This window comes from Cygnus atratus, chromosome Z, assembly GCF_013377495.2.
Source record: "Cygnus atratus isolate AKBS03 ecotype Queensland, Australia chromosome Z, CAtr_DNAZoo_HiC_assembly, whole genome shotgun sequence".
Lineage (NCBI taxonomy): Eukaryota > Metazoa > Chordata > Aves > Anseriformes > Anatidae > Cygnus > Cygnus atratus.
The window spans coordinates 38,912,277-38,931,097 of NC_066396.1; positions in this window are offsets into that span (position 1 = coordinate 38,912,277).

Consider the following 18,821-nt stretch of genomic DNA (forward strand, 5'->3'; position numbering starts at 1 on the left):
AAGGCCAACAAGGTGCTGCAGCTGGGTCAGAGAAATCCCTAATATCAGTACAGTTTGGGTGATGAACTGAAGAGAATGATTTGGGGATATTCGTGGATGACAAATTGGACATGAGTTGGCAATGTGTGTTTGCAGCCCAGAAAGCCAATTGTCCTGGGCTGCATCAAGAGAATCGTAGCCAACAGGTCAAGGGAGGTGATTCTCCCCCTCTATTCCATTTTCATGAGGCCCCACCTGGAGACTGGGGTCCCCAGCATAAGAAGGATGTGGGGCTGTTAGAGCAAGTCTAGAGGAGGGTCACGAGAATGATCAGAGGGCTGGAGCACCTCTCCTATGAAGACAGGCTGAGAGAGCTGGGGATGTTTAGTCTGGAGAAAAGAAGGGTCTGGGAAAACCTTACTGAAGCTTTTCATTATATTATAAAAGGCGGCTTACAACAAAGGTGGAGAAAAGCTTTTTACCAGGACCTGTAGTGACAACAATTGGTAATAGTTATAAACTGAAATAGGAGAGATTTAGATCGGATAAAAGAAATAAATATTTTACAATGAGGGTGATGAGACACTGAAAAACATTGTGCAAAGCTGTGGATGCCCTGTCTCTGAAAGTTTTAAGGCCAGGTTTGATGGGATTTGGGGCAACCTGGTCCACTGGAAGGTGTCCCCGTCCATGGCAGAGGGGTTGGAACCAGGTCATATTTAAGGTCCCTTCACCCATACCATTCTATTATTCTATGATAACATACCAATTCTCAGTTACTTTTATAGAAATCAAGCTCAAGAAAAATAAATAAATAAATAAATAAAAGCAACATCTTCCTAATTGGCAGAAAGTTCCAGAATAAAATTGTAACCAGCAGTTGCATTGCGCTCTGCCTTCAGTTTCTTACGGTTTAGACAGCAAACAAATTCAACATGAGTTTTGGTTTGTGAGAAAAAAAATATATATATATATATAATGTATATATAATAGTAATATATAATAAAATATAATAATATATATGTTATTTTATATATATATATATATATATATATATATATCATGGCTCTCCCATTATTTGTCCTGTTTTATTGTGAACCAACATAAAGTGTGCTGACAACAAAATGTGCTCCAGGCTAATTACAAACTTGTGACATTATGCCAATTACAGTAATTAACTGCACTGATCAGTGCTCATTGTGAAAATTCACGTGTGCTACTGTTTACACAACACGCTATGACTTAAAAATGGAAGTCTTCCTTCCTGGTTTTAACCTTGCTGATCTGTCTTATGAAAGTTATTCTACTCTTGAAGACCATGCCAAGTCTACCTTGGTTATTCATTGCCTCATGAGATAAGAAAACATTGCTCTGGACTACTAATGCTCTCCCAAAGAATCACAGAATCATAGAATGGGCAGGGTTGGAAGGGACCTCTGAAGATCACCTAGTCCAACCCCCCTGCCAAGCAGGATCACTTAGAACACAGGATGGCAGCCAGGTGGGTTTTGAATATCTTCAGAGAAGGAGACTCCACAACCTTCCTAGGCAACCTATGCCAGTGCTCTGTCACCCTCACAGTAAAGAAGTGCCCCCTCATATTCAGCTGGAACCTCCTGTGCTTCAGTTTGTTCTCATTGCCTCTCGTCCTGTCGCTGGGCACAAGTGAAAAGAGACCAGCTCCATCCTCTTGACACCCTCCCCTCAGATATTTATACACATTGATGAGGTCTCCCCTCAACCTTCTCTTTTCCAGGCTAAACAGGCCCAGCTCTCTCAGCCTGTCCTCGTACGACAGGTGCTCCAGTGCCCTCACCATCTTCATAGCCCTCCTGTGAACTCGCTTCAGTACCTCTAGGTCTCTCTTGTACTGGGGAGCCCAGAACTGGACACAATACTCCATCTGTGGCTTCACCAGAGCTGAGCAGTGCGGGAGGATCACCTCCCATGACCTGCTGGCAAAACTCTTCTGAATGCAGCCCAGGATACCGCTAGCCTTCTTGGCCACAAGGGCCCATTGCTGGCTCATGGTCAGCCTGCTGTCCACCAGGACTCCCAGGTCTCTCTCCGCAGAGCTGCCGTCATGCAGGTCAGCCCCCAGATAAGGACCTCAGATAAATTAATTTGGGGGGATCAGAAGCTAAGTTGCCTTCTGAGGACAGTTTCCATATAAAAAGAGCATGCATGAGGGGAAAAAAAAAAAAAAGAAAAAAAGAACAAAAAAAAGTCCTCTAGACACCTTTTTTTTGTCCCCTGGACAGAACGTAGAGCATAAAGAAGGATGTTTGCTTAAATGCAGAAGAATAGTTGATGAGGTTCACAAAGGATGTTTATGTGGTTGGGCAGTTACACACACTGAAGTTAGTGGGACTTAGTTAGAGGCAGTTACCAATGACATCTTCCTTTGAGCACCCAAACACCGAGCCACTAATTCAATGGGCACTCATGAAAGCATTGGCACTAACAATTAATATCAGCCTCCATGATGAGTCACAGGTAGTAAAATGTGTGTGGGTAAGTTTGTTGTAAAGGCAGAAACTGCCCCTAGAAACCATTCCACCTACATTTTGTATGGAACTTTCCTTCTTACTCCATACAATTCCTAAAAAATATATACTACTGATCACTTACAACTTATGTTAAAGGCCTATACAAAATTTCCGAGTTTAAGTTTTTACCCATGATAAAGGCCAGTCCCAGTTCATGATAGACCCATCAGCAATGTCATTATTCATTGCCTAAATATGCACGCTTTAGAAAGCTTGCTCCACTCTCCCTCTGTAGTCATTTGTTTCCTTTGTGATAGTCTCCATTTGCTCAAAGAGTCACAATTCAGAGAGAATCAGTTTACAGCTACACAACAACGGGCAGGGCCATGCTTGTCCTAGAACTATAGATACACCACTACAGCTGGTGAGACGGACTTCTGTTTTGCAGATATTTAAACACATTACCAGTTTGTGAGAAGTTAGTAAAAGAGCAATATTTTATTAAAAAGCTATAAATAAATAAATAGATAGATAGATATGCAAGCAGGAAAATCAAGATCCTTTGCCACTTCTGTCATCTTCAAAAATATTCCTAAGGTATTTTTTCAAAGTAATGTTCTATGTCTTGTTATTTCAAAATAGGTTATGTACTTTTGCATCTATATAAATAAGAGCATTTCTGGACCGGAGCAGAGGTCCACCTAGCCTAATATCCTGCCTGGTAGTGGGGCCCTCAGCACAAACTGAGGAAGACTGGCATCTTTGACTCTTCCTTCTAGAACCCTCCTTGAAGCTTCTAACTTTCCTCTGTTCCCAGAACTCCTGATTCTGGCATGGTTTCTGTGTATTAACTGATCCTCTGGGGTTTTCTACTCCATGAAATAATCCTTCAGCACATGCGTTACCTTGGCACACTTCCACACCCTGACTGCTCTCTGCTTAATGGAGCTCAGCTCCTTTGTGCTGAATCCAGCCCTGTTTTGGCTCCCCCTAACTCTCATATTGGAAGGAATGACAAACAAACAACCCTTCCTGACTCATTACATTCACAATTTTATAGATCCTCCAGGACATTCACAGTGGCCAGAGCTCTCAGGCTTGGCCTGCCTCTACCTAGTGCCACCATGTACACATCACACAATGCCAGGAACATATGAGAGACATATTTACCTGCCTACGGAAGGTTTGCCATGGAGTTGCTGTAGAGCTCAGTGGCAACACAGATGTTGTAGAGTGTTTTTCTACCCTCTCCACAAGGATCAGCTTTTTGACAGTCTTTTATTTTCTAAGCAATTCATTTAATTTGCATGTAGATTTGGTAAGAGCTAGATAATAGCCATCAGCATAGATGTGAAAAAATTTCAAATGCTTTATTTTCAGAAAATTCAATTTCAGCTAATCTTATGTGCTGAGCAGTGAATCAACAAACTGATCTTTTATCAGTAACAGAAATATTTTGAATCCAGACCTTTGATGAGCCAGATATCACAGACACAATGCCATGGTTTGAGGAGAAAGAAGGTCCTGATAACTTTTCCTGAGACAGTAACAGCCAGATCCAGTGCGGGCACACTAGCAGAAGTCACCACAAATTAAAATCAGAGATGCTTATGGAACATGGGAGATTTGGACTCTTGAGATCTCTGTGCAGAAGTAAAAGTGATTCATAGTGCAAAAGCCACAACACTGGGAATTAGAAGGCAGTATTTAAGTATTTGTTTATTTATTTATTCGTTAACAGTGCATCTTTCCTTTTACTGATTACTAAAAAGGGAAGAAAAAAACATCATCTACTGATCCTAATGAACAATATTTTCTTTTATAAGGGGAGTTTGGATTTTTACATGCCAAAAAAATGACTAAAGCAATCTGTTTCACACTGTGACGTTCATCTGTGCCAGCAGTGTGGCTTTTTAAAGCTCCCTTTCAAAGCCCTGAGCCAGAGCAGGCATGTTGGAAACACTGCCTGCTTCCCAGGGTGCTCTTGCTCCTGCCTCCTCTGTGGTCGTTCAGACTGTGGCTTGACAGGACACACACATCCATTCTGGATTTGGTGAGCAGCTTGTGAAGTCTTGCTGATGCAAAGGAGTGAGGCTCTGATCTGCACACATCCAAATCCAGCAAGATTTTGTTGTGCTCACCTGGACAGTGGTGTTTTTGTTGTTGTTGGTGGTGGTGGTGGTTGATTGGTTGTTTTAGACAGTGAGGATAGAGACAGGAGATACTGGAGTTAGAATCATAGAATCATAGAATATCCCGAGTTGGAAGGGACGCATAAGGATCATCAAGTCCAACTCTTGGCACTGCACAGGTCTGTCCAAAGTTTAGACCATGTGACTAAGCGCACAGTCCAATCGCTTTTTAAATTCAGACAGGCTTGGTGCAGTGACTACTTCCCTGGGGAGCCTGTTCCAGTGTGCAACCACCCTCTCAGTGAAGAACCTATTCCTGACATCCAGCCTAAACTTCCCCCGCCTCAGCTTAACACCATTCCCGTGGGTCCTGTCACTGGTGATAACAGAGAATAGGTCACCTGCCTCTCCACTCCCCTTCACAAGGAAGTTGTAGACTGTGATAAGTTTTCCCTCTCAGCCTCCTCTTCTCCAGCCTGAAAAGGCCCAGTGCCCTCAGCCACTCCTCATACGCCTTCCCCTCTAGGCCCTTCACCATCTTCGTCGCCCTCCTCTGGACACTCTCCAACAGTTTCACGTCCTTTTTGTACTGTGGTGACCAGAACTGACACAGTACTCGAGGTGAGGCTGGACCAGCGCAGAGTAGAGCGGGACAATCACCTCCCTTGACCGACTAGCGATGCCGTGCTTGATGCATCCCAGGATACGGTTGGCCTTCCTGGCTGCCAGGGCACACTGCTGGCTCATATTCAACTTGCTGTCAACCACAACCCCCAGATCCCTCTCTGCGGGGCTGCTCTCCAGCGTCTCATCGCCCAGTCTGTACGTATAGCCAGGGTTGCCCTGTCCCAGGTGCAGGACCCAGCACTTGCCTTTGTTAAACTTCATGTGGTTGGTGATCACCCAGCTCTCCAATCTGTCCAGATCTCTCTGCAAGGCCTTTCTACCCTCATCCGAGTCCACAACTCCTCCAAGTTTGGTGTCGTCGGCAAATTTGCTCAAAACACCTTCTAGTCCTACATCCAAATCATTTATAAAGACATTGAAGAGGACTGGCCCTAAAATGGAGCCTTGAGGGACCCCACTAGTGACCATCCGCCAGCCAGATATGGCCCCATTAACCACAACCCTTTGAGCCCCGCCCGTCAGCCAATTGCTCACCCATCAGATGATGGTTTTGTTAAGTTGTATGCTGGACATTTTGTCCTATGGTAAACCGTGTCAAAAGCCTTGCTGATGTCCAAAAAGATCACATCAGCTGGTTTCCCTTGACTGACTAGATGGGTGATCTTATCATAAAAGGAAATCAAATTTGTTAGGTAGGACCTACCCCTCATGAACCCATGTTGGCTGGGACCAATGACTGCATTGTCCCCCAGGTGCGCCTCAGTAACTTCAAGAATCATCTTCTCCATAATTTTACCAGGCACAGATGTGAGACTGACAGGCCTGTAATTGCTAGGGTCTTCTTTCTTGCCCTTCTTGAAAACTGGGACAACATTTGTCAGCTTCCAGTCCAATGGGACCTCTCCAGATTCCCAAGATCGTTGAAAAATGATTGAGAGAGGTCCCGTGATGACATCAGCCAGCTCTTTAAGCACCCTGGGATGGATCCCATCCGGACCCATGGACTTGTATGGATCCAGGTGGAGCAGCAAATCCTGCACACGTTCAGGGTCGGTAGGGAGTTTGTCATTCCCACCGTCATGGTCCTCCCACTCAGGGCACCCAGGGTCCTGAAGCCCATCATCAGCATTGAAGACAGAGGTGAAGAAGGCATTAAATGTCTCTGCTTTGCCTATGTCATTGTCTGTGAGGAGACCTTCCCCGTCAAGTAACGGACCTATGTTTTCTTTGGTTCTCCTTTTTCTGTTCACATATCTAAAAAAAACTTTTTTATTGTCTCTCACAGACATGGCCAGCTTCAACTCTAATTGGGCTTTGGCCCTGCGAATTTTCTCCCTACAAACACGAACAGCATCCCTATATTCCTTCCTCGCCGCCTGACCCTCCTTCCAGTAGCCGTACACTTTCATTTTCTGCCTAAGCTCCAGTAGAAGATCCCTGGTCAGCCAGGCCGACCTTCTGCCCCACCTGCCTGCCTTCCGATATTTTGGAATCGCCTGATCTTGTGCTTTTAGGAGGCAGTGCTTAAAGATGGACCAGCACTGATGGACACCTATGCCTTCAAAAGCAGCTTCCCAGGGGACCTTGCTGACTAGTTCCCTGAGCAGCCTGAAGTCTGCTTTCCCCTTTCCTAGTTGGGCACCTTTCCTGGTTGTCTCCCTTAGCACCTGCACCAAGAAGTTATCGTCTGAGTGCTTTATGAACCTCCTGGACTTGCTCGCGTCAGCTGTGTGGTGATCCCAGTTGACGTCTGGCAAGTTGAAATCTCCCATAAGGACAAGGGGAGTTGATTTTGAGGCATCTCTTAGTTCTGCAAAGAATAATTCATCGGCGTTGTCGTCCTGGCCGGGTGGTCTGTAATAGATTCCCACAACGACATCCCCTTTATTTGTTCATCCCTTAGTCCTTACCCAGAGGCTCTCAACTTTGCCATCCCCAACTTGAAGTTTCACGCAGTCCAGCCCATGCTTCACATACATCGTCACCCCGCCACCTTGCCTACCCTGCCTGTCCCTCCTGAAGAGCCTGTAACCATCTATTGCAGCACACCAGCCACAGGACTCATCCCACTAGGTTTCGCTTATGCTGATGATGTCATAGCTGTGGGACTGGGCCAAAACTTCTAGCTCATCCATTTTATTCCTCATACTGCATGCGTTTGTGTAGAAGCACTTCAAATGCGCCTCCCTATACACAGTACCTCGTGTAGCCAACTGAAAGGCCTCACTAGCACACAGTCCCTCTGATTCTTGCGCACCATCCCTTAGCTCATCATCGGCATGCCTGGTTTTATCCCCTTCCCCCTTCGACTCTAGTTTAAAACCCTATCTATCAGCCCTGCCAACTCCTGAGCCAAAATCCTTACCCCTCTCTGAGAGAGGCGCATCCCATCTGGTTCCAGCAGGCCTGGCGTCACGTAGACCTTCCCATGATCGAAAAACCCGAAGTTCTGTCGGTTGCACCAGTCCCAAAGCCACGTGTTAATGTGGTGAGCCCGCTTGTCAGCAGCGATCCCCCCTATCAGAAGGACAGAGGCAAACACAACCTGTGCCCCTGAGCCTTTAAGTAGTCACCCCAAAGCCCTAAAGTTCCTTTTGATCACTCTCAGACTTCTCGTTGCTACCTCGTCATTACCAGCCTGAAAGACCAGTAGTGGGAAGTATTTGGTGGGCTGTACCAGGCGCTTGACCTTCTTAGCTAAGTCTCTCACCCGAGCCCCGGGGAGACAACAGACTTCCCTGTGGATTGGGTCCGGTCGGCATATTGGGCCCTCTGTCCCTTTCAGAAGGGAGTCCCCCATGACAATAACCCTTCTGTCTTTCTTGACAGACAATGTAGCAATGCGGGGGGCAGGTTGCCTTGCCTTAGGCACCCTCTCCAACTGGGAGGGGCTTTCGTCTACTTCATTGTTCTGACTATGGTGTTCTAGAGCCTCGTACCTGTTACATAAGGGTAGATGGGAAGGTGAGGTCAGCAGGGACGGGGCTCGCCTACCACCCCGAACAGGAACCTGCCTCCATTCCCCCCCTTGGCCTAGGTCCCCTCTTACTGCCTGGTGCGATGAGGGGACTTTTGTCTTCTGTGTAGCAGGAGGCACCTGTGCTGCGGCAGGCTCCTAAGTCTATCTCAGAGAGGGTAGAGTACACCTTCACCAGTCAATTTCCCTCTCTGACTCCCTGATGCTCCTGAGCCTGTTCACCTCCTCCTGAAGCTCCGCTACCTGTTTGAGCAGCTCTTCAACCTTCGCACACCTCCCACAGGCATACCCCTCACTGCTGCTGTTGGATACGGACAGAAGACTTGGACACACCCTGCAGCCCAAGACCTGGACAGCGGTGTGTTTCACAGTTACTCTGTGCACTCAGGAAACGTCAGTGATCATTTGTTTTAGGCAGCCCCTAAAGAGAGGTGAATTCTCCAGTCTGAGGCCATATTCCAGAACACGTAATCACTTTCTGTTTGCAGACTATGAAGCCTTTAAAGATGCAGTCTAGCTAGCAAAATGCAGAAACCTGAAGTTTTAAACAGGGCCCCTCTACCCTTCAAGCACATTCACCCATCCATGATAAATGCAGCTGGAAGCAGCAGAGACCACGGTAAAATGATCTCAAACACTGCCATACATACCAGACAGGTTTCTCTTCCTAATGGAAGCTACAGATACTGATCGGGATGATTAGAAATCACCAATTCACTGTAAGATGAATATAGTCAAAACCACACCACTCACTGCTTTTTTTTCTTTTTTTTTTTTTTCTTGTGGGGTCAGGCACATTTTGTGGATGGGGCAGATTTTGTGTTTGGGCGTGAGCCTCCATCCCTTTCAGGGACAGTTTTTGGAAACAACAAAGCATGACCCAGCTGTCCTGAGCTGCCACAGTCCAGCAGGGCAAAGTAGACTGCACAGCAATCCCTGTTGTTCTTAATGGTCACAGACACCTGTCTTTCCCCTAATCCCCTGCCCTGGGGCTTCCAGGACTTGCTGCAGAGCATTGAAAGGAGGATGGTGGCAGCTGGCCCTGCTGCCCCCTCCTCAGGTCCATGCAGGACAGCATGTGGCAGATGCCAGACAGCTGCAGGGGAGTCCTGAGCTGAACAAGTCAGCTGTGACTTCCTGTGACTTCCAAATCCATCATCTAGTGTCACCTGCTTGTAGCACAATAAGGGGGGAGAGCGAAGGGAAGTAATTTGAGATGGAGCAGCAGGCACAGAGAAAGCTCAGGAGACAGGGAGAAAAAGGCTGTCCTGTTCTGTAGACCTTCAAAGCATCTCTTTCTGAGCACAGCTCCATCTTTACCACAGCCTTTGTGCACAGTAGGTTGAAATCTGCTCCTTTCCCTGCTGCATAGTAGGGAGGTAGGTCACCCTGAGGACTTGGATTTGAAACTTTGCAACGCTTCCAAAAGCACTTGCTGATGCCTATTTTAAGAAAGCACTTGTTGCAACTGCCCAAGTAGGTACATGCTTGTGTACAAAAACAAGTTTCCTGCCTGTTTTTGTGCATGGGTGTAGCTCTGTGTGAATCGAGGCCTCAGAACTCTTCCTTCTGAGAGTCTGGCCTGAGCAACACTCCGGTGAACAGGGCGCTGCACACAAATAGTCTTTGAGCTGTGACAGAGACTAGCCCTGCTCTCAAATACACAGATGCATGTTCCTGTTTGATCAAGACTGTTTCCTGCTGCAACTTCTCAAAACAAGTGTTCAGCAGTTCTGCATTAGTTTTTACAACCAAGTCATCATGGAAGAAGGAGTAGCCTAATGCTCAAATCTGCCTTAGGATTTCAAAACAGTTTGAGGCATGACTCATTCATGTTATTACAGTGTTTTTCATTGGTGCAGCTTGAAGAAAAGAATGAAAATAGAAAAAGAAACACAAGCTGCTTTTGCATGACTTGTTAAACCCAGCGACAACAAGAGCTTCTGCTGAGTCACCTGAGCACTGCCGTGGCAGCCGCACCTTGCACCATCTCCCCAGCCAGCTCAAAGGAGTCCTCTCCCACCAGCTGCTTCCCCTCACTGCTCTGGTTTGCTCAATAAATTAATCAGACCCTTACAACACTGTGTCTGCAAACCTGAGAGTCATTTGTTCCGAGCAGAAAGCCAAAACACATAAATGACTTTAGCAGAGACAGCACTGTCATTCCCCTTGCCAATATTTTGTTCTCATTCCCAGAAGATATTCTGAGTAAGGCTGCCTGGACTGGCAAACACAGCAGCCAGGTACACAAGGAAATGTCAGGTTTCCTCCTGACCTATTTTCAAAGGAGGAAAATGTCTTTCCCTGGAGCTGATATCAGATGATGCTCCTAATTAGCCTGCACATTAAGTAAACAAGGCAGGGGGCTGGGACTGGTTCTGGAACTCAAAGTGTCTCCTTTCCAGTCTGGTATGCCTGTTCAATAGTTTTACCTTAGCATCAGAGCCGAAGAGCTCCTATTCATGAATGACTACAAAAGCAATGTGCTAGTATTCCCCTCTAAAGCAGCTATGTATTTCTTTAAAGAGCAGGCCTGATTCTCCTTTCCACTATACCATTTTTACATCTATGTCATTCTGCTGATTTTAGTCAAGACTACAATATGATTCTCAGTTTCAGCAAGAAAAGTCTTTGCTAGTGCACATCTTCTTGTGTGCTGTTATAACAGCTGAGCTTGGTGTTAACCTGAGGAATTATGTGGCAACCAGTGTTCAAAGCACGTGTCCTACCATACCTCCCCACCTCTCCACATCATGTCACACAGGTAGCAGACACTTTGGGAACACTAACAAAAGGCAGCACTGACAAACAGGGCAAGGCAAAGACACACAGCAGGCCATGGACTGGTCCCCTGCTCCTTATCAGGCAGGAAATTTGAGTGATGAATGCAGATCTCCATCCAAAATAGTTACTGAACAGTAGCTGAAATAAAGGAAAAGGTTAAGACCTTTTAAGGTCTTTTTTTGAAGGCTAAGTAGGTACACTACTACATGGACATGAAGAAGGCTCTGCTGAACACTCTGCTGAAAAATGTCTTGGGGTTATTTAGATGAGCTGAAAAACAAGTCTGGTTGATTTCAGCAAAGGTAAGTCATTTTGTAGAAGCTGAAGATGCCGTGCATACTCTTCAATGTCTCCCGTTCCAGGAGCTGAAGATGCCCTTGTCACCCATTATGCAGATGCTAATTATGAAGATTCCCATTTAATGTCACCCATTCCGCTAAGCCTGGTCCAACTGGAGAGGACAACACAGGTGAGCAGGGTTCTCCTCAGGCACTGGGACTCACCAGGATGAATGGTACAACAGTGCTGGACAAGTCTGCACACTGAAAAGCCTATTTTAAGTTCCCTCCTTTCTGAGCATTGATACTGAATATGACTGGTACATCTGTGTTTATGTGATACATGTTTTGGGTTTTGTGCCCTGTTTGGTAGGACCTTTTTAGATTAGTAATTTTGATTTGGAGGAATGATGCTATTTAAAACCTTTTTTTTAATGTCTGAAGAACCCTTATGCTTTTGGTTCTCTTCAGTAGATATTCAGCTATCTAATTTAGGCTTTACTCTTTCTTTAAGTAATGTGCCTAACGTTAGGAAACAGAAAACCTCAAAGTGCCTGAAGAGAGCCTTCTTGTAACATTCTTAGAACATGCTGTGGTTTAACCTGGCAGGCAGCTCAGCCCCACACAGCTGTTCACTCTCTCCCAAATCCCTGCCATAGTGGGGTGGGGGAAAGAACCAGGAAAAAAAAAAAAAAAAAGTAAAAACTCATGGGTTGAGATACAGACAGTTTGATAGGACAGAAAAGGAAGGGAAAATAATAACTAATAATAATAATAATAATAATAATTAATAATAGAATGTAGAAAGCAAGTGATGCACAATGCAGTTGTTCACCACCTGCTGTCCAATGCCTATCCCATCCCTGAGCAGTCCCTCCCATCCCCACACCCTGGACAGCCCCCCCAGTTTTATTGTTCAGCATGATGCTATACAGTACATGGCACACGGTCTTTGGCCAGGCTGAGCCAGTTCTCCTGGTTCTGTCCGTCTTTAGGAAGAAGATTCTTAGGCAGAAGACTGAATACTGAGATTCTGCATTGTATTCTTACACCAAAGAAATCCCCACCTACATGCAAGATTTAATAAACAAACAAACAAATAAGAGACATGTACTGCATTGTTTAGATATTGTTCTGATGGAAAAGGTAACTGAAAAATATAGCAAGTGGTGTATGGTGTTCAGGCACAGGAGTGAGAGACTTACAGATATGTGCCATTGCACGCTACAGCTCTGAATCCACTTTGTCCTTCAGACATTTCCAGTTGTCCCTCATCAGCAGTGTGGAAAGAGTTGACACAGCAGTGGTTGGCATTCCTGAGCCTGGAGAAAGGGTCATTAAGAGTCTTACCTCACAATGTCTTCCAACTTCCCTTTCAATAAATGCAAGAATATATGGAAATGATCAAGGCATACTGCTTCACAGGTTCAAATTCGTAAAGAGTTTCCACTAGTAAAGATAAAACTGCTTTCCTTTTACTCACTCACATCATCTTCCTGAGAAAAGTATTCCTCCTACTAGTCCAAAGCCATTTAAATTTTTCTGTGTCGTGTTCCTAAAAAAATATTCTACCTATATAAAAAACTGGTCCACTGACTGTCTCAGATATCACAGAACAACTTTGTATCTTTCATTTCTAGCTTTTGCCAAGTCTAAGTTATGCAGGTGAAACTGGCCTGAAATAGTAAGTCAGTTTTAAGACTGGTTACAGGTGGAGGTCATGGAAGTCTCCAGTGTGAAAATATTCATGCAAACAAGTCACCATCTACCAACATGGTATCACACTCGGCTGTTTGAAGCAACTTCCTTTGGCCATCCTTCCTCAGAACAATTTCTGATTACAATTGTTGGAATTACTTAGCAATATCATTTATTACAAAAATTGGGTCAGGTTTGTATGTCTCTCTCCACATGCAGCAAAGTGAGCAAAAATTTTTCTCCAGGAGTTGTATGTTGTGTTTGATGTGCAATGATCTCATAATCATATCTGAATAAATCCAGTCTAAATGCAACACTGCATGACATCATATGCCTGCCAAAATAAACAAATAAATGAACTTATTAATTGTGAAGCAGAAAAATTCTTGGCATAATAAATTAAGTATATTGATATATATACAATTCCAATGATTGAAGTGCATCATGCTAGTCTGGCACATTATTTGCCCACGCTGGTGGTAGTAGGGAGTAATACCATTTTTCTTGACCTAAATCACCTTCAGAAGGATACAAATCACAAGCAAACCTGTGAGAGTGGGAACACTGTGGACTTCCCACGCGGTCTAGGAGTCTTTGCTTTCTCTGTTTCTCTGCTCTCATAGACCCAGAAGTCCTCAGGCTCCTGTGAAGGACACCTGCCTTCCAAAGACAACACAGAGGCAGTGGACACATGGGGACAGTGTTTGGAGAAGGTCCTGTTCACTCCTGCTCTCACTGGAATGTCTGCTGCAATCTCGTGAAGTGTGTATTGTCTACTACCTTAACAAGGAAGACAAGCAAAAAAGCAGGCAAGCAAATTACATGACCATGTATGTCAAAACATTGACAACTGCTATTTACAGTAGTATGTTGAGCCTCCAGCCAGTATCTGACATCCATTGGCTTATTCTATACCATGCTTCATCAGAGAAACAGAAACTATCCCAATCACTGTATGAAATGAGTTGGTAATCCACACAAAACCCCTTGCTAAAATATTAAGGCAAAATTCATCCACAGGGAAATTTAACCTGATAAATTTAAAATCATATCTTCTGAAGCATCCATGCACCATCTCTTGAATTAATACAGCTCATGGAGCTGATCTGGCTGTGAAGTACTTTTTATCTGTCTTTCTCCAAGTTTGCTGTGTCCCAGAAGGGCTCTCTAATCCATCTCACTGTAAGGCCTCACAAACAGTTTGTGTCCTTAGAACAGTGGATTTAACTATATAGAACTAAACCCTAAATAAGGGCTCATTAGAGCTGGAAACTCTTTCATGTGTGACAGTGAGGGTTAGAGTTAAGGTTAGTCAGGTATATTAGGATAAGAATAAACACAAGGAGTAGGAGCCTCTAACAGTGCTGCTGCTAAAAGAAATGCTCAGTGAGTTGCAGTTTAAAATTCGTTACCAATATACCCTTCATTAAATGATACTTCTTCCTTCACTCTCAATGACTATTTATGACAGATTTTGGTATTCAAATATAGTCATAATCAACTGGCTAAAGTACTACATTATTTTTTCCGTTGTTTACTTGGCATCCACAACAAGCAGTATAAAATCAGTACCAAATTTGAAATGTATATGGTTACACACGACAGGACAACTGCAGTAATAATCAGTTTTGATCTGCAAATCTTACCCTGCAAATCAGTCAGCATGTCTTCTGAAAATGTGTATCTATTATTTTCAAGTGGTATCCTCAAGAATTTCAGGGAAATGATTGTCTGAAAAGCCATGCTTTTTTTTTTTACGTTAAAAAAAAAAAAAGTGTCAAGTTACTGGCAGTTTAAGCTACTTCTAAATATTACACATAGGACAGCAAGGGAAAACATAATCTCCAGATGGTGTGTTATTTATTTACTCTGCAGGAAAGAGAACTGTTAAAGAAAAATTGTGAGGATCACAGTAGGAAAGTAATAAAGCAATGAGTAGCACCTCAGAAAGGAAAGAAGCCACACAAACTTGTTACAAATTGAGGGTTTGACCTCCATCTACCGTTTGGGAACTGAAACTAACTCCATAATGCAGAGAAAGTGGGCACTTCTTATAGCTAGTGACCCAGAAAATGTAACAATGTACATAAATTGTCTTTCTATTGTCTGGCATCCAGTGAAATCATCTGCAGAAGTTAAAATCCCATTGTGCCTTATATCTGTTTTTTCCCAAGACACCATTGAATAAAGTTCTTCCTTGAAAAATCTCCCCAGTGTTGATCAACTTCTGAGACATACTTGTGAGAGAAGTTTGCTGTGGAACAACAGGAAATGTAACAACTATCCCTTCTTTCTCCTCCATGGAGGAATAACACAAGCTAACTCCTGTCTTTGTATGGCTCTGGATTGCAACAGGTATCACTACAGGGATTTTCATTTTTTAACATTTCAAGACATATTTTAAATGACAAATAACAACAACAAAAAAAAAAGTGCAGCAATTAATAATAAATAATAATAATAATAATAATAATAATAATAATAAAACTAAGCAGAACAAATACACAATATTGATAACAAAAGGCTAGGGCAGTGATGGCAGTTACCAACAACATCACCCTTCCTATTTTAGATGAATCATTCATATCCTCCTTGTGTTTATGCATACTTTCGATACCACTTCCTTCTGATTATAGCCTGTGTATGAGGGCTGTTGGGCAATGCATCTGCTTATTAACACTGACAAGAGAACCAATGTTAATAGGAAGGGCCCCAAGGCAGAACTCAGAATGTCTGGTTTGTATGCATATGAAAACTATCATTTCTGCTATTTTTTGCCCTATTTGGACACTCAGCAAACCCAGCCTTGACCTGCTTGACTTTGGTCCAGACCTATAGTTTGATGGTGTTCTGCTAAGTGGCTGATCAGTAAAAATATTTGTTTGTCTCCACATGGACTTAAGCTCTTTTGCTACTTTTTCTGTTATTCTAATATTTCAAGGGCACAGATTATTAGCCTGCATTTAATTTGTGCACACATTGTATTGGCAAGCAAATCCATCGTGAGCTACTTGAGAGTTTTACCTCAGGTTTCATTCACAGCTTGGCTGACTATGGCAAATGCAATTAAGTATTAATAAGCTGTCATGAAGACCGCAGGAAATGCACATCATTAGGCATGTTCATGTATGGAAGGCACTTGTTTGGTTACCTGACTCATAGATTCAGTGAAAAAATAATATAAATATTCTGGGGTTTGATAGATTTCTCAGTTGGCAAACATGTTCTGTTTGAAGATTTCTTGTTACCATCCTCTGCCAGACATAACCAGTGTGGGAAGAACAACTATCCAAACAATCCCTCATCCATTTCAGAATTGGCTTATCCAATCAGGTGTTTTGAGTTGACCTGTCTAACTTTTCCTGATGTGGATAACTCATAGCTCATGTGATCCATTCTACCAAAACAAGCTGGCTTGGTAACCTTTGCTAGGAAGATGATAGAAAAAAGCAGGTAGTGCTAATCTCCCCATCTGACAGACAAATGTTCATAAGTGCTCATTTTAGCTGACCCAGAGCTCAGCATTCAAGAGGCATTTGGACAATGCTCTCATTATTATAACTTCTGGTTAGCCCTGAAATGGTCTGACAGTTGGACTACATGATCTTTGTAGGTGTCTTCTGACTGAACTATTTTATTCAGAGCTTCTGCAGCATGATGAACCCCGTGAGTTGTTGGCCAAAATACCCTAGCTGATTACAAATGTCATGAGAAAGCACTGGCAAAAAAAAAAAAAATGCCTTCCTGGAAAAAAAAAAAAAAGCCAGCCTGACCCCTCTGACCCCTCCAGAGAATCCCTCACTATCAAGTAAAGCTGGTTAGAACATTAGAACACTATCATAAAATGCAGTAATGTCAAAATATAAGGAGGTAAGATTAGCAGTTATTGTCTTCATTATCCGTTATTATATGGGAGATAAAATAGTTGCAGTTCTGAAAAAAAATAAAAAAAAATCCATCCCCAGAGGAGGATATATTTGTAAGGTAATACAGTCATTTAATAGCCAAGTCTTTGATGAAAAAAGGTTCATAAATTACCAAGAAATTATAATTTATAAGCATTTTAGTTACACACAAGTGACATACTCCTCTACAAAAGCTTCTTTAGGCAAGCATAAAATAAACCACAAAATTCCCGACCTGAGGAGACTGAAGTCACCTTGATTCTTGAAAACGTTACTGTTCTTTACACAACTTAAAGAATGCATAATCTGCTAGCCACAGTCAATAAACAGCTACCTTGGCATCCTTTCCTGTTCAGAAAGAAATACAGTTGGTTGTTAAGTTACAGAGTTTAGCGATATCATGGGACGCATGAGAACACTACCAAATATTACACTCAAGTGTAAGACTTATTTTAGGATAAAATCAGTTAGCACTAGTGTTTTTTTTTTTCTTCCTCTTCATCCTTCTCTCTCTTTCTCTCTCACTTCCTTTCTCTCTCTCTCTCTCTCTCTCTCTCCCTCCCTCCCTCCCAACAGCTTCACAATTATTTGTTCCAAAAGAATCATTCCACTTCACACATATTTGAGAGAATATCTTCATGCCTCTAGCAAAATCTATGATTCAAGAAAGAAAAAAAAAAAAAAAAAGTAGAATCAGAAGGTGAGTCATGAATGCAAACAGTTAATCGAGGCACCCTTTTCTGCAGTACTTTTTAAATAAGTGGAATTAACTCTACCATGGCAAGATGCAGTGAAGCCAGTGTAGTGATTCTTCAGTAGGTTCTGCTACTCTTTCTCTCCCTCACTCTCCCTAGTACAGCAGTTTCCAAGTCTCTTTAGTCAGTGCCACTCACCTGCTCACATGATTTCCGCTTATATCTTTCTTCTGATCTCCCATGACATTTAGTCCTACCTAGATTCCCTTTTCTATGTCTTGAGATATATCAGGTAGGCAGAATACTATGCTGTTGACATTACTCTAGTCATGTCTGAAAAGAAAAAAAAAAAAAAAAAGTCTCTCTTAAGGCTCTCTTTCACCCACGTTGTTATTCCACACTAAAAATTTTCCCTATTTTTTTTTACCCTGGTATCACTTTTGTTTGAATCTTTCCAGCTTTGCTGTGTAATGTTCAAGTACTTGCATCCCTCACTTTCTGTTCCCTTTTCAGAATATTCCATTGTCAGCCCTATTATTTACTCTTTTCTGTAGGAAGAAAAAAAAATAGATTACTATTATTAAGGTTCATTTTCCCCCTTATGGCTGTACAAAACACTACGTCCTAAACTATTTTTCTTCCAGAGTTCCTGAAGAAGTTCTCTGTTCAGCAAGGCTGGTCTTCTTCCCTTCCAGCTCATCTTTTGGCACATAGGGAGGCCTGCTCCTGTGCCTTCATGATTTTATTCTTGAAGAATTTCCAACCTCCCTGGTCTCCCTTGCCCTTTAGAAGTGTCTCCCAAAGGATTCAGTGCATTCAGGTCCCTAAATAAGCCAAAATCTGTCCTCTGAAAATCCAAAGTTTTGCTGACTGCCCTCCTTGCTTCCCCAAGGACTGAGAACTCTAACATCTTGTGATCACTGTGCCTGAGGCAGTCTCCAACCAACATATCACCCATGAGACCTTCCCAGTTAACAAATAACAGGTCAAGTGGGGCACCTTCCCTAGTCAGTTCACTCACCACCTATGTCAGGAAGTTACTCTCCACAAAATGCAGGAATATGCTAGGCTGTTTCCAGGCATTGTATTTCCTGCAGACACCTAGGAAGTTGAAGTCTCTTATGAAAACAAGGGCTAATGACTCCTCCTAATTGCTTATAGAATATTTCATCTACTTCTTCATCCTGGTTGGGTGGTCGACAACAGACTCCCACCATAATATTTGCCTTATTGGCCTTTCCCCTTACTCTTACCCAG